General features: G+C 38.6%; 1 long non-coding RNA gene across 1 annotated transcript in view; it reads left to right on the forward strand.

The window, feature by feature from the left end:
- LOC131560290 (uncharacterized) overlaps nucleotides 1–8,127 on the forward strand; it is a 36,228-nt gene extending 28,101 nt beyond the window's left edge. Inside the window, exon 3 of the long non-coding RNA XR_009274941.1 lies at nucleotides 7,980–8,127. This is a non-coding gene — a long non-coding RNA (uncharacterized LOC131560290). The remainder of the gene's footprint in view (nucleotides 1–7,979) is intronic.
- Nucleotides 8,128–15,132: the final 7,005 nt, after the last annotated feature.

The raw sequence follows: 15,132 nt of genomic DNA on the forward strand, positions 1-15,132 counted from the left end.
TGTGAGAAGTGCTAGAATGAAAATGTAGATGAACAGGCAAAAGACTTGACTTAGGGACCTACCAATACATTTCTATACTTGTGAGTTTGTGCAGTGATAGCATTTCTGTGTGGGTAACACAATGAAGAGAAGGAATGCTAACTCTGTGAAGGAAAGGGAAGCTCCACCTTGTCTAAATTGGAACCAGCTGACTCCAAAACCCAATAGGGTGGGGAGGGGATTATTAATAGTCAAACCAGCAAGGGGGAGGATTATTTATAGCCAAACCTGGAAGCAAGGCGACAGGTGGTGAGGAGCACTTGGGTCAGACAAAGACATCTGCTGGGAATATCAGCAATACAAAGGTAACTCTGTATCCAGTAGTAAATGATAGGACAGAAATTACAGCTAACCTGGAGGAAGAAAGGTTGCAGAGGCACATTTGAGAGAAGTAACAACATGTCAGACAAAGGAATTAACTAAAAGTAGGCATGCTGCCAAAAATAAAACCTATGCACCATTGAGAGACCTAAAGCAAAAAGCGGGTGAACTGAGTGCCTGGGGATGAAAGAGGACTGACCTTCACCACATAAATGTGACTCAAACAGTTGATACTAATGCAATGTTGCAGTACATAATTGTTACCTGGACAAGGAAATCAGATGTGGGAGTACTTCAGTCTAGGGCTATAAATGCCATAGAAGAGACCAGCCATGACGATGGGGTGTAGATTTCTGTGGTCCAACCACGTACTATTTCTCAGTGAAAAGGTATACAGTAACTTGACTGGGAACTGCTGTTCTTGTGCAGTGTTATAAAATATTTTAGAATATCTAACGTTTGTGTAAGTTTTTTGGTGTGGAGTTGTTTGTTTTGTTTTTTTAATTAGACGAAAACTCACGAGAAATAGAAGGTAGCCTTATACTACTTGCTGCCTGCTTAATGAAATGGTGAAGACCTGATTTTTGTTCATGTTGCTCACTGTTACTGTGGCTTTATATAACAGTCAGAAGTACATAGAGACTGACTGTTTGAGTGTAAAGGTGTAAAAAAAGGTAGTGTAAATGAAAATTGTTCCCTGCCTGTGTGGCTGTGAGAAGTATTAATGAGGTAGCATTTACCCATTTATAAATGGCTTTGCGTGTCAACAGGCCAAAGTTCAAAGAAGCTGTTTCTTGACAATTCACAAGATTGGGCTGAAGATCAGGTCTTCAGACAGGCACAAATGGAGAGCTCTCAGTCATACATTAATTGCCTCAAGGTATCTATCTATACTTAGTGATAGCCAGAGTATAATTAGGTTACATGTCTGTGTGTGAGAGAGCATAATAACCTTTGTGATTCAACACTGGGTATCTACTGCTGGACTCTTAAGTGTTCTAAAATGTGCTTTTGGGATGTTTGCAGTGTCTAAACCAAATTCAATGGGCTAGAATAATCTCTTACACTATCTTGTGTTTATTTTCTATTTTAAAAAGAAATAATGAAAAAATATAAAATAGAAGAAATGTCGATATAGTCAAAGAAAGACTACTGTTGGAGAGACTTGGATTTGTAATTCAAAGTGGGGAAAGTTGCTAAATAAGGAAGTCTCAAATGGAGAGGAATTTTTGGGAAAGAGAATGACTTGATAAGCAAGAGATAGAGAACTGGTCAAAAGAAATTTTATGCAACTTTTAATTAGCATATAGAACTCATTGGCACAAGATATGGGAGTGGAGGGTTGGAGGGGTGGAATTTAAGAGGGTTGAAAAAGATCAGGCATTTGTATGGATAATGAGAAAATCTAAATTACGTTGATTAGAATAAAAACATTAATAAAGATGTAAAACTTAATGCTTGTGGGCAGGAGCCAAACACATATGAATGGGATTCCAGGGAAACTTCTTGCTTGAGGTGATTATTCCGTAATATTTCCATATTCCCTTTGGACATTTTTTTTCTTTCCTTTGTAGCAATAGGTACTGATGCAACTGAGGATCTGCTAAGAGACTCTTTCTTTGCATTTATGCCTATGTAGGAGGGAAGAAAAGGGTGGCCCAAGAATATGCTCCTATTCAGTGCTTCTCTGAAGGAAATAACCTTTAGACACTTGTAGAGAACATAAGCAAAGTAACCTTGCTCTAATTGTCATTAGGGCTGGCTCCTGAGTTATGTGGAAGAAAGACCTGTTCAATTTTTCCTTAGCTCTCATGCCTTCCATCTGCTGGTTGAGCCAGGGGTTGAATTCTGAGCAATGCAGAGTATAGATGACTCTCTGAAAACCCATTGTGATTTTACCCCCCTCTTCTCCTTCAAAGTGAGTTTATTATTCGAAGTATATACAGAGATTATTCCTGCTTAAAAGGGATATTTCCTCCTATGAAATCTGCCTCCTACCAGCACTCTACAGGTCACAGGATGCGAGTGGTCTGTCGGTGGCAGTGCATGTTAGGTCTGTGGCCTGGGGGCCTCAGGGCAGCCCCCAGCCTTCCAGGTGAGCCAGCAGAGCAGATGTGCTTTCCACCCTGCCCTCCATCAAGCTGGGACTGCATCTAGCCACATGGTGGTTTGCTTCCCTGGCCTCTGTTCTGCATGGTGAGATAGAAGACTCAGGGAATAACTGAAAGAATCTTACCAATTAGAAATGGCAGTAGATTGGTGCTAATGTTTTAGTAATTTCTAAATGTAATGCATTTAATTCTGCCTTTTGCTGTTGCTTGACCCTATGGCTGCTGTAGCCACTTCCAGGCACTGAATTAATCTGAATGGAAATATGAGTGGAAAAGCACACTGTATTTATTATGAATTTGAGAAGGAAGAAGAAATTGCTTCAGCACTGCCTCCTTTTCATACTTCATATCTCTAAAAGTAGCCAGTTAATTACATTCCATGGTTACTGCTGTTGTAATGTGTGCTTATTTGAAGTGCAAAGATAATAATCGATTGTATACTCTTGACTACACTATTAATGGTTTCAATACCCACATTGTGTTTACATTTTACTTTATAACTAACACTTAGCCATTCTGGTTTTAACATGTAGTAATTCAGTGAATTCTGTCTCCATGTAATGCCCTTGCCATTTCATTCTGCAGTATTAAGTGTTGTTTTTCTAGGAAGGTCTTGAAATGTGGGGCATTATGTATGAGTTATGCTAATTTGTTAGGGCAATGAATACATTAATTTCATTAGTAAATGGCCTCAAAGCAATAATTACCAGTGTAGGTGTGTCAGAAACGATCATGTTCAGTTTTGCCAGTTAATTATTAAGATTTTGTTCTAAGGGACCCAGATTTGACATCCAGCTTCAATTTAGCCATAAATAAAAGTATGAAGTATATTGGGCTGAAGAAATCTAGCCAAGAACTTATTTTGCTCTTAGAAATTCTTGCATTTTGTCTAATTGTGACTGCCAATAAGATGCCAAAATAATTAGTGCCAGTGCTATGAGGTTTATACTATACCTCCCAAAAAGGCACATCACAGTGAAAATAGCAATTGTGCTTTCTCATTCCTCTCATCTTGCCTTATGTTACAGAATGTTGAATTATTCAATGGCAGTATTACTTGCTAGTGCAGTATTAAATTTGAAATGGCTGCAGTTTATCGTTAAAGCTTACGGGTGGTTTTTAATAGAGTTTACTTCTAATGGCCTAATTAGGTTTCTAAGTTATATCTGTGCACTTCTTGAACTTTACATGACTATCTCCATGTAAAGGAGACAAATGGAGGCCCTTGTTCACCTGGATTACTTTCCTTAGATGTGACCTTATTTTTAATTACAGTCACCTGTTGGGAGCACCTAATAAACCATTGTTCAGTCATAATGTGCTTTTAGACACCTTAGAACTGTATTTTTTCCAAAGGAAACTTGAAATTGAAGAAAGCCCATGTCATTCTGGCTTGTATCAAGAAAAGTGTGGCCAGCAGGACCGGGGGCAGTCTTTGTTCCCCTCTGCTCAGTCTGCTCAGCACTGGTGAGGTTCTGCCTCAAGTGCTGTGTCCAGTTCTGGGTCCCTGACTGCAGGGAAGGTATTTGAGGGGCTGGAGTGAGCCCAGAGAAGGTCAGCAGAGCTTGGGAAGGGTCTGGAGCACAGGTTCTGTGAGGAGCAGCTGGGGGAGCTTGCCCAGGAGAAAAGGAGGTTCAGGGGGAACCTATTCATCTCTACAACTGCCTGAAAGGGGATTGTAGCCAGGTGAGGGTCAGATTTTTCTCCGAGGTAGCAAGTGATGGGACAAGAGGACAGGGCCTCAAGTTGTGCTAGGGAAAGTTCAGTTTGAACATCAGGAAGAATTTCTTCATGGAAAGGGTTGTTAAACATTGGAACGGACTGCCCAGGGAGGTGGTAGCATCACCATCCCTGGAGGTGTTCAAGAAATGACTGGACATGGTGCTTAGCACCATGGACTAGTTGGCAAGGTGTTGACCACTCAGTGTTTGGAGTTAAAAAGGCTCAGAGGCCTTTTCCAACTTAAACGGTTCTTTGGTTCTGTGAAAAATTGTGTACATGAGCTGAGATCCATTTCTCAATTATTAAAATGATAGCAAACAAGAATCTCCAATGTTTCATTTTTGTGACCTGCTTTGTAATATAGAATCAAAGAAGGAGGGACAGAGACCCTCTGTTCTCATCACTGCAGCTACTTACAGCTTCTTTCAAAACAGATTTATATATCAATTTCAAGATTATTATAGAATAATACTGGAAAAAAACAGGACTGAAAATTGTTTCCCTTTTAGATATATCAGCAAACACACTGCATTACTCTGTTGCATCATAGGAAAATGCACCATATATGGAGGCAAAGGACATACAGAATTCCTTATATTTCCCATCAGTGGACATGAATAACAGGTGCTGACAGCAACTATTTCAGCTCTGAAATATGTTTGATGTTGAGTGCAAGACTCTAGCCAAGCTCTTCAGGTTTAGAGCGTAGGCCATCATTAGTCTGGTCCAGTAAAGTATGTGCTTTGCAGAGTTTGCTTGCTGACCTTAGTTCTTAATCCCAAGCAGAGTCAGTGAATAATGATGTGACATCTCAGTTCATAGATTTACAGATACTAAGAGTGGTGTCTAATTGTGGCGATCTTATTTTGCATGATTGATAACTTTCCACTAGTTAAGCTGATATTTGGTTTGCCTTGGGAGAGAGGCAAAGAAATGCAACTTATCTCACAGTGAGTTTTGGTGTATATCTGAGCAGCCCGGTTACTTCTTTTCTGGTCAAGCTCCTGAGAATCCTAGGAAACCATGCAAGGAGAAATAAGTATTGTTCTACTACTGCAGTAATTGTAGGCCAGCATTTCTGTTTCTCTTGTTGGATGGCTTTTATTCTGGACTGCTTCTTTGCTTCTCTGGTATTTGTTTAGAAATTCCGAAGCCAAGAGAGTGAGTTCCTTTCTGTCTCAGATTGTGTTCTTCTCCCAAGATACTGTGAGGAAAATGAGTCTTCCTTGTTTATTGGGCAATTAAGAGAAACATATTGGCAATATTCCACCAAATCTAGAGTAGCACAAATCTATCAGAGTAACTCAGGAATACTTCTCACCACAGAGATTCTCAAATACATAGACAAAATCCCTTAAATTTTATTCCTAAAAAATAAATTCCCTGGGAGATCAAGTTTTGTAAAAAGCTGTCAGTAGCAAAGAATGTTTTTTCTCTCCCCATGATCAAGCATCCTAGTCTTTTATGGAATAGGTTGCCTACTTACATTTCCTATTTTTCACCCTTAGTATTGAATTTAAACATTTAATGATTGATTTAGTATTTATTGCATAGTTTAATAAAAGTTTAGTGATGTAACGGAGCTGGTTACAAAGATACACCCCACTAGAAACTCATTTACTTAGAATTTGATTTTGTAAGTAAAATAAACAGCTTGGCTTTCTACTCACATTTTATAGCCACCTTAAGGGAAAGGTGGTGATGGGGGTTGTGTTGCCATGTGGGTTTAATTCATGAACTTCCACTCAGAGTGCTCAAAGGCAATACAGTAGTTGAGCCAACTTTCTCTGTTAAATTACAAAAAGGGAGACTTTTTATTTTTTTTTTTACCAAATACAAGGGATCAACTCCAGCTGCAAAAAGGAAATTTAGAATTATCATCATACCAGTATCAGAAGGTCCTTTATATTTATAGCTTCATAAAAGTTCACAGCTAGAGTATTTGCTGCCAACTCATAAAAGAACTAATGAAAATTTCTGCAGATCTTTTTTCGTGGACAGTGATTTCTTAATCCCCTAAATCCTGATGAATTTTTATATTCAAAACATTTAAAAAAATGGATAGAAAAGGACCTTGTGATTCTTTAATAGGGTAGGTCACATTTAAACTCACTAAGGGACGAACTGTGCTACTGTCTTATTTGGGTGCTATCACCATACTCCGAGTGTATCCATTAACACCAAGACAACTGTGACAGTATTATTAAAAAAAATAAAGATAATTTTATGTGCCTTTTTTCTGAAGGCAAATTGCTCTATTGTTTGCGTAAACTTTAAAATATAATTTATAATAATAAAAATCATTAGTGTTTCAACATTTTAAAAGTGTAATTAAGCAATAAGTTTCTTTGAGATAAATAGTATTTGGCAATAATGAAAACCTTGTGTTTTAATGTACCTCAAAGGGTGTTGTAACTCTAAGCTCTTGTGTCTAAGAGCACAAAGCTACTTCTAGTTACATTTCTAATAGTATGAAAATTAAATCAATGTTTTTATCTCCAGCTGTGGAAAACCATTGCCAAAAGAAAAACTAGTGATAGTAACAGGTTAGGTGAATAATTATAAAATTTGAGGGTAAAATGAGTTTTGGTGATTTTTTTTTTTTCCTAGCTATTGATCATTCCCCTCTCTCCCTCAACCCCTGTTGTTATCTGTTTGGAACATCAAGGCTGCCCTAAATTTGTCACTTCCATATCATTGCTTTCTTCTTCCCTGTAGCCTCATCTACTTGGAGAGAGTCTGTCCCACCAGGAATTGTGTATTGTCATGGTTTAATGCCAGCGGGCAACTAAGTACCATGCAGCCACTCACTCACTGCCCATTCCTCCCGCCTTGGTGGGGAGGAGAACTGGGGCCAAAACCATGTAATCCTTGGGGTTAAGAATAGTTTAATAACTGAAAGAAAGCTAGTAATAACTGTACTGGAAGGAGAGATGGAAGGATGGACAAATGGACATGCAATGAAACTGCTCACCACTCCCTAACTGATGTCCAGCCTGTTCCCCAGCAATGTTCAGCAACTGCTGGCCAGCTACTCCCAGTTGATGTACTGGGCTCATGATGTTCTATGGTGTGGAATATCCCTCTTGCCAGTTCAGGTCACCTGGCTGCGTTTTTATCAAGTTTTTTGTGCACCTGCTTGCTGGCAGAGCATGGGAAAGTGTAAAACTCTTGATTTAGGGTAAACACAATTAAGCAATAACTAAAACATGGTTGTGTTATCAACATTATTTTCCTACTAAATTCAAATCACTACCCTGTACCAGCAACTAAGAAGAAACTTAACCCTATCTGAGCTTAAACCAGGGACTGTATTTTTGAAGTTGCTTCCAAGTTTAACTTTTATGTAGTGAGAAGTGTTCTGGATTATGATAATAATAAGCTGTCTCTTGATGCCAACAGAATAGAGAGGCTGTATTTCAGAACCAGAAAGTTTCCAGACCTACTGCTGTAAAAGGATTTCTCTCTTAGAAAGAGGAGTTTCTTTATTTTAACATACTTTCCTTTAGGAGTAAAATTACTTGTGTAAGTGTGGCAGTGGTAACTAGAGGAAAATCACAACAGATTTTGAAGCTCTCTAAAGAGGAGAATCATTTAGGAGCTGCCCTTTTTGGGTAGAAATGAGGAGAAGAAGAGTGGAAAATGATGGGGAAGAAAAGCTCTGTTAGTTTCACCATGCTGGTTCTTTAGGTTTCTGAGCTGGTGAATAAGGGCAATGTCTGTATTTTCATCTGTGTAGTTGTGAAAACTTGTGAAAAAAGCTTATTGTCTTTTTTTCTGCCAAAGGTTAATAGTGAAGTCTGACCTCTTCCATAGATCCCTCTGAGACACACCTACCAGAGCCGAGCCATTCAGGCTGTCCTCACAGCCTGAGCCATTTTATCATTTTGCATGCAATGTGTCTCAAGCTGTCAAGTTATTTGTTGAACTAGGCCGTGCTACTGTTTGACTGAGAGAAAGACAAATTGTCCATATTATTCCATATTACCCTTAATTTCCATATAATTGTTTTAATCTTTGTTTTATAATAAATGCATGAAAGTGTCCTGAGGGTATCTTTTTGTTTGCTATTGTAGGTGTCTCATTTAGAGTCCAAGCAAGATGGAAATGTTCAGGGCTGCTCTTTCTTCCTCTCACCTGAATGGTTCACAAGACACACTCTAAAACTAAGATATCAGTCATTCTCACTGCAGAACTCTATTCCCAGCAAGTGAAGTTGTGTTTCCCATCCATGTCATTCTAAAAATGTTTAGCAACTTGGATTAGGACAAGTGATAGTTTTGGTTGGAGAGATGTGTTATGCAAAGCCCACAGAACATCTAGCTGTTGCTGGGGGATCATATGTTCCAGGTTAAAAGGAGCTGGGGATGAGGAGAGAAGGAATATCTTACCTGAGACTAACCACTGCTTCCCAACTTGCATCTCGACTGCGTGTTTATTTAAAGAGGCTGAACGAGTAGTCTTACACAAAGAAAAGGACAGTCTCCAGAAGTTCTCATTGGTCAAGATTAATGAGAAAAACACACAAGAGTCTTCTCTGGAGTGCTTCCAGTTTGGCACTCTACCTGGGTGTTTTATGCGCAGCTAATAACAGCTTGTCTCCATTCTCAGTGGCCAGCCACTTGCTGCTTTCACTCCTGGACTCTTTAGTTCATGGTGGCACGTTCTGATGTGTCTTTGTTCAGGAGTGGTTACTTTGTGGCACTGCCTATTCCTACACTTGAACTTCACTGGCAGGAATCTGCTAAATGGAGAACTCCCTTGGGAATATCCCAGCCGAAGAGCACACACTTGGACATAATTGCTCCACACCAGTCTAATGGGAGGGAGTGAGGCATTAACAAAACATAAACTGATAGGGGAGCAAAATAAGGTTCTGAAGAGTTTTTTTGTTCAATTCTGTAGAACTAATGACAACCTATCTGTGGAGCCTAATGAAATGCTATAATCCCCCTATAAAACACCTGTGAGACACCACAGAAAGTCTGTAGAAAGTGTAACATTGTATAATATATATCCATATGGGTATTCTTTTTTGGTTTTGATGGGAGATGGGACAGTGGCTGAATTTAGTGAGCTGGCAGAGTTATCTGTGCATGCCTGACAGAACAGAGAAATAAGGATACTTCATCTAGCTCTTTCACAAGTTGTTTTTAAGCCGGAAATAGAACTTAGTCTTTAGGGGGAACAAGCATCCTAATTTCACCAGATGTTAATGCTTAATTCTATGGTCCCTTTAAAAACAAGCCCAGTGTAAAGGGGAAAGCCATATGAATACATTTTTTGACATTTTGTTTATTAGCGTTTTATCTAGGCTAGTTGTAAATGAATAGACTTGTCAGCAGAAATCTCAGGGTGAAGCAAATAAAGAATGTTAATAGGCAGGGAGAAACAGAACTAACGGCAAATTCCTCACAAAGAGCCCTAATTTATTAGTTTCTCTTTCATGAAGATTCTGTTCTGGATTCTGGTTTTGTCAGAAGAAACAGCTGAATGATGACATGGATTCTCAGAAAAACTGTGTTGTCTGGTGGGAAAATAGGAAAAAAAGAGGAAAGAAAGTCTATTTCTTTTAACACTTTCTTCAAAATACTTCATACCACAGAGTGAAGCTTTCTTAGTTTGATTTGTTGATTTCAGTGAACTTGCTAAGTCTGAGTTTATAAAAGTGCTGTGAGGCCTGATTCTTGTTGTGACTGACTACAGTAAAACAATAAATGAGGGCTTCTCTGGGTCTCTGTTGTGCAAATGATGCAGAGCACTGGGTTCAGGATATGCAGCTAAGTTGGAACTGCTTCTGGCTTGCTATACACACCTGTACCCACTGGGACTAGTGTCACAGTGCTCTTTAGGCCAGTAGAGCTGCTGGGAGCTACAGCCCTGCCTCCTTTCCTCTGCTCACATTGGTTACACCAGCCTGTTCTCCCAAGCAAGAGAAGAAACTGCAAATTCCAGAGTTAAAATTATGACATTTTCTTGGAGTTTGCTTATTAGTTACAAGCTGGACATTTTCTATTGCTCTATAGACATACAACTAAATTAAGTTGTGTAGTTAGGAAAGTGTCATCTACACTTCTTTGCTCCCAAATTCCTTAGTGTGATTGAGAGTGTAGGTGTACAGCTCTTCAGCCAGGTGGGCATGAGGAGCTGTCATGTACATTAGAGTTGTCACAGTACATTAGAATTAGCTATGGACCCTTTTTCAACAGAAGTCATTATTTGCCAAGGTGACTAAAACTTCTCTGACCCAACCCATTCAGCTTTCAGTTTTATGTTGACAGTATCAGAGAAAGTGCAGTGTTTTCAAAAAAGTAATTGCCGAGTGACCTCATAGGGCAAGTTCATCCTCATATTCCTTCCCTTGCCTTGGACAACAGAAAGGCACAGAATGTAAAGATGCATCCTTAAAAGTGCTTGAAGTCAAGATGGAGAAAGGAGAGGTAACGAATGAAGTAGAGCAAGACAAATGAAATAAATTTATGAAAATAGTCTGTTTCTTTGTTTAATTAAAATTCCTTTCCCAGTGTTAAACTCATTCTCTGAGCCTGTATCATTACCGCCTGACCTTGTCAGAGTGTCATTCTGAAGTATAGAGAAACACCCCCCAAAACCAAGAAAACAATAAAAAAAAAAAAAAAAAAAAAAACAACAACAACAACAAAAAAAACACAGGGAAGAGAAAAGTGCTGAATCATGGCAATCTAGAAGTTGTAATATTTTTAATTTGGTACTTTGCTTGTATTTTATTTTATTGCTCTGTTGGAAACACTCCTGGCCTTTTTGATGGAAGGAAGAATGAAAGAACAGATTTAAGCCATGTCAAGGTAGTAAGACAGTAGAACTCATTTGATTGTGTAGACTAGTTGTATGTAGTTTGTTTTTCTTTCTCCTCTAACTATGTTCCTAAAATGAATTTCTTCCATAAATCCAGTACAATAACTTCTGTTTCAATAAACGCCTGTCAGGCTTTCTCTCCTGCTGGAGAAACAACCTTAGAAATCAAAACAACTGTTGTAGCAACTTAGGAAATGCACTTGTACTTTCTCTTGCATTTCACCTTTTCTTTGTCCCAGATCCTGAAGGAAGAAGACTCGGGGAATGTGGTCTAACAAGGTTCTAACTTACATTATATTTCAAGGAATTATCTGATCATTATTCATCCTGCATGGGTTATTCATCCTGTTGCAATCCACTTTGCAAAGGGCCCATGTCAGCTCTCTACCCCATTAACCAGGTGTAGCACCACTGCTTTCTCCTCCTGCAAGGCAGTGGGAATTGACTCCTGAGTGGTCGGGAGATTCAGAGTTTCAGCCCCATCCTTCAACTCATGTTATTACGAAGTGCTTTCCCCTATACAGCTGCAGTTTTAGCTTTCTGAATGGACAAGAAGCCCTTTTGAAAAGTTCTGTACAAAGAGTTACTTGCTGAATTGCAACTCTCCTTTTCTCATCCCCTGAAGAGGAAAGAAAAAGAGATAACATGTTTGTTGCATTTGCTCACCATGAATATGCTTCTCTTCTTAGTTCCACAGAGACTGCATGATATGCATGGGGAGATTCTGAAGTGCAGTAATTGTACTGTGCTAAAGCTGTCATCATTTTTTAAGACTCAGTCTTCCAGATGGAAACTGAAGGCAAAAGGAAATGTTGATAGGTCTTTTGATTTAGTGTGGACAGGGAGGAGAATGGGAAGGGAAAAAGAAACTTGACTTCTACGACGCTCAGTGTCCTGACACAAATTCCTCTTTTAGGCCATGAGAACAGAGTTGCATTCTGCTCCCTTATAGTACCACTTTTTCATCCCAGACACAGCTTCTTCTCAGGCTGCCAGAAATGTGTTCTAACTTACTCAAGGCCCTTGAGTGCAACAGTGAAAACTGGATAGCTTGACACTGTTGTTTGGTTTTTTTATAAATTTCTGAATGGCACATTAGCTTTATGAAATTGACATTAAAGGCAGCCTTATTTATCCACATTAACATGAAATTAATTTCATATTACTAAATTAATAGGGTGATGAAACATTTAGTTCCTTTCAATACACCAGTCTCTGAAGATTTAATTAAAAATATCCTTTTATATATCCCAATTTCCCAGTTGTTTCTCTATGAAGCAAAATGTGATCAAGATATTAAAGTCTTGTACTTTTTTTTCCTGGACCACTTGTGTTTTGGTGTGGAAATGCATAGAACTTATATTCAAGAAGTTGCCTTCTCAAACTACCTTTTGTAATGTTATTTCATAAGATGATATTGATTTTCTGCATGACGTTATCTTTTCAAACTGATTTAGGACTGAAGTCTGATATTTGCATATTCAACATGAAACTGTGTAGCTTAACAGTGTTTCTGCTTATGAAAGGAATTTAATTTTTAATTATTATTTTTACTTAGCAGAAACTAAGAATCGAGTCCTTCCAAAGTATTTCTTGACGTTTTAGGTGACTTTGCTCTCATGTTTTTATTCAGGGAGGCTTTCACCAATCTGGTCTAAAATATAATATAGTATTAGCTAACATAGCTGTAGTAATATGATCAGGTGATAACTTGTACATACATTGGATATAATATCCTTGACTTGCAGGCATGTGATGTATGTTTCAAGGAGAAAGTGATGATAGCAGACAGGACAGGAACGGATTATCATTAGAAATGGGTGAGGGTGGGGTAGAGTGCCAGTGCTGTACTGCTTAGATTAATATTACTCAGCCCAAAGAGGTTACATTGGAAGAGATGCCGTGCTGGATATCTCTAGGAGAGCTGTGAGAGTTGATCATTTAGTAGCTGAGCATTAGTGAAGTACTGTGAAGTACTTCCTGCTGGAATATAAACAACCTGCCAGGCAGATGTCATGTTTCTGTTCCATTTCTCTCTTCCCTTAATCTCACCACAATTAATTGAATCAAAGCCTAGTCAGAAGTGAAGCACTCCCTTTATGTCACTGTGCATACAAGGACTACATGAATTACACTACTACTGCATTCCACATTGGAATTTTCATGCTGCCCATCCCTTCAGTGACCAGAAACTGATTTTGTCAGTGATTGAGGACTCTCAGAACAGTGGTTTCCTTGTTTGCATCCTTGCTTGCTCCCATGACAGCCTCAGATGCTCTAGTTTTTTGGCTTCCCCAGTTAACAGTAAACCTTGGTGGAAGTAGATGGTGGATTCTCTTGACTTCTGGTGCAGTACAGCAAACAACTTTCTGTTGTTTTTCTTTTTTTTTTTTTTTAATATATATATTGGTAAAATTCTGTAATAGAAAATCATATTTCTTGACTCTTTTTACTCTTTGAGTTTTATTTTTATAATCCCTGGGCACAAAGCTTTGGTGTCTTGGTTTCCACAGTATTCTGCCTGACATGTTTCACCATCACTTAGACCTGGGTGGGGAGTTGTGCTGATGCCTGCTTGGTATTGCTGGGTCTGCAATGACCCCGTGGCTTGGTCTCACTCACTGTTACATTTCAATTAAGCAATTTTACCCAGCTCATCAGGTTCTCAGAAATTGCATTTTTCTGTAAAGTCTGAACATGTGGCTAAAATACTCAAATTGCAGCTGTGTGTTGCTTTTTGGAGGACTCTTATTCCCACTTGCTCTTCTATCTCCTAGTATGTTTTACAAGTAGAGCTATACCGTGTTTTTTCCTACCACAGCCATAATGAAGTTTGCCACTTGTTGCCCATCTCAGTGGTGTATGTGGGAAGTGTTCTGGTGCAGGCTGTGGTCAGCAGAGCAGATCTATGTAATGATGTCTCACAATATAGGGAAAATCTGCAGAATCTGGTGCTTTTCCTTGCCCTTAGGAATCAGACTCTGTGAATAGGTACTTATACAGTGAATGGAAAGTGGAAAGATGTCCTAATTTCTTAATTCTTCTATGTGAATGATGTAGGTCACAAGTGAAATCTTTTTTATGACCTGCAATATTGGGATTGTATCTATTTCAAAGCTCATTAAGTTTTGATAACTAAGGTGATTTAATGACACACACTGTACTGTGGGCTTTCTTCTTCAATATGTATGTTTAACATGATGTTTTACATGTGTAATTCAGATGGTAAATACTGGAAGGAAAAATTAACTCTCTTATTTTCAAGCAGAGGACTGGGGACAATTATAATTTTAAAGGCAGACCTAAAATAATTCTTAATAGAATCTCAGTTTCATCTATGATACCTATTCTCTAAAATCATACCTTAAAAATTCAAAACTATTTTGTTTCTCTTCCCCTAGCTTTGTACAATGTAATTTTGAATTTGGTCTCAATTAGTCATGTCAGTGTAGTTTTCTGATCCCAGCATCCAAAATCCTATCATTTTAATGTGGATGGGAATTTGGATAGGAATTGCTGTGCAGCAGAATGGTGGGTTTTTCAAAAGACTTTTACTACAGACCATGATGAAATATTTTATGCCTGTCCTGTCTGCAATAAGGAGATATGGAATTAAGGAGAGCTTTAAGACATAAAAGCTCCATATGTGAATATGTTTATTTATGTTAAATTGAAATAAACTATCTTGCTCAATGAGAGAGTTTTTCAATTCGAAAGCAAGATATGTAGTGTTTCTCTGCATCCTTTAATTTGCATGTGAGGTACTGGCTGTGGAGGGAAGCATGGAGTAATGCTCTGGCCTTTCATCTCTGGAGAGAGTAGGATTTGTAAATTGGATAAAGGTCAGTGGGGAATATTAGTTTAGTTGGTGATGTCAGATGAGTTCCTCTCTAGATCACACAAACACTGTGCAATTGACAAAAGTATGGTAATAGGCTTTGGTCTGTCAATTTAATGAGATATCGAGGGGGATCAGAAGGATCTAGAGAGGTTTTTAGTATCCAATGCAATGCTGTGCAAAAATCTGTCACAGAAGAAGGGAGATACTTTAATTGTAGCCCTGAAAAGAAAATATGACTTATTCTGTGGAGCTCTGGTCTGAACA

This window comes from Ammospiza caudacuta, chromosome 7 (genome assembly GCF_027887145.1).
Source record: "Ammospiza caudacuta isolate bAmmCau1 chromosome 7, bAmmCau1.pri, whole genome shotgun sequence".
Classification (NCBI taxonomy): domain Eukaryota; kingdom Metazoa; phylum Chordata; class Aves; order Passeriformes; family Passerellidae; genus Ammospiza; species Ammospiza caudacuta.